This window comes from Macrosteles quadrilineatus, unplaced genomic scaffold (genome assembly GCF_028750875.1).
Source record: "Macrosteles quadrilineatus isolate MER2022 unplaced genomic scaffold, UCM_ALF_1.0 Scaffold_7__1_contigs__length_78375512, whole genome shotgun sequence".
NCBI classification, from domain to species: domain Eukaryota; kingdom Metazoa; phylum Arthropoda; class Insecta; order Hemiptera; family Cicadellidae; genus Macrosteles; species Macrosteles quadrilineatus.
In genome coordinates, this window is record NW_026542600.1 from 43,848,991 (window position 1) to 43,850,851 (window position 1,861).

Consider the following 1,861-nt stretch of genomic DNA (forward strand, 5'->3'; position numbering starts at 1 on the left):
AACTATCGAGAACTAACGAAGAACTAACGATTGGTATATAGATGTAAGCATTTTTATTCAAAAAAGTGTGCCCGCTGGAAATTCTATAATTGTGAAGTTGGCGTACCCACTTTGTATGCCTCGTAACTTTTTTATTTTTTGAGAACTAACGTTAATATTGGAGAACTATCGAGAACTAACGAAGAACTAACGATTGATATATAGATGTAAACATTTCTCATCAGGAAACGGCGTGCGCTAGAACCCGGAAGTGTGAAGTTAGCGTACCCACTTATTATGGGCTATAACCTTTTTATTTTTTGAGAACTAACGACAAAATTTGGGAACTATCGAGAACTAACGATGAACTAACGATTGGAATGATCAAAAGTGGATACGCTAATATGGGTACGCCAACTTCACGGACCTGACAAATGTTGCTAAAAAAAAACAACTTGACATATATTGTTTGTAGTATATAATACAGCAATGACAACTGACAAAAGAATTATTAGATGTGTTTATCTATTTAGTTTAGTCATTAAAGATTTGTTTCTTACACTTTTGTAACCTAAGCAAAAACACTAATAGTGCAACAGAATTTATTCATGTAAATTTTAACAAAACACAAGTTACAACATTGTATCAAGTAGTACATATGCAGAAAGTTAATTAGTTAAACTCGATTTCTTTTCTTTTAATCATTCTGTCCTAAGGATTTAAGTTAAAAACTAAACCCAATAGATAACATTTCTTAGAACATCTCTTTTTTAATGGTTTAACACATTTGCTGTTGTTGCACGATGTGCAGGTGAGTAGCACAAACCAACCTTATGAGATGGGACATCATATAAATTCCCAAAGAAGAGCTACAGTATGGCAATACGTGTGTGAACATGTTTGTAGACGTAATCTTAAATGAGCTTAGTTTGCTGTCCTACATTCAACAAACGCAGAGAAAAAATTGGGAGAAAAGGGATCTTGCTACCTTCCATTTGACTATTTGCACCTTCAAAACTTTAGCAAACTACGCACACAACCATAGAGCGATGCTTTATAGAATCAAATTTCTTCTTTAATTGACTTATACAACTTATACACATAGAGAACGTAAGTCTAGATGTTCTCCACCGCTACTCTCCCGCTACAGTGACTATATTAAATTGATTGACCTTAAAGCAAATTGTTGATCGATATTAAAGTATATTTGAATGGTCATTTGAAGTTAGTCTTGAAAAGAGTCATGTTTTCTCTCCAGGCTAACCTTTTGTCTGACTGCCAAATTATATAGTGTAACCTAAAGAAAATAACCTATTTAATGTAACTTACCTAGGTTTAGAGTTCTAATTTTGAAACTATAGATATTTAAAGTGGAAGCTCTTTCAACATAATTGTTATTTTTATTCTATACATAAGTTTAGTATCCTTAAAAATATTTACTTTTACAATTGATCAAAATCAATTGCCTCTAAATTAAAACTGTAATTGTTTGCATGATAATAAATAATATGTCAAACTTGCTATTAAATATAGGACTTATTCATAACATTTTTTAAAGATCAATAACATTACCTACTTGTGACGATAATAAATAATCTCCTCCCCCCCCCAAAAAAAAGGAGACAAAGACAAAGCAGAATGGTTAGATAAAATTTGGAAACAATGTCAGTAATTTGTGTCTGGGATAAGATGTATCAGACAAAAAGTTGTGTGAGACCTAAAAAAAAAATGTCTATGAGTGACAACACTTACTTAGTAAACATGTCCCGTTTTGTAGTCCATGCTATTAAACTGACAAAAAGGGAGGTGTTTTAAGAAGGGAAAAGACCTATTTTATGTCGTACTGTATTAGTTTGTAGATGTCACTTTCCAATCAGTCCTC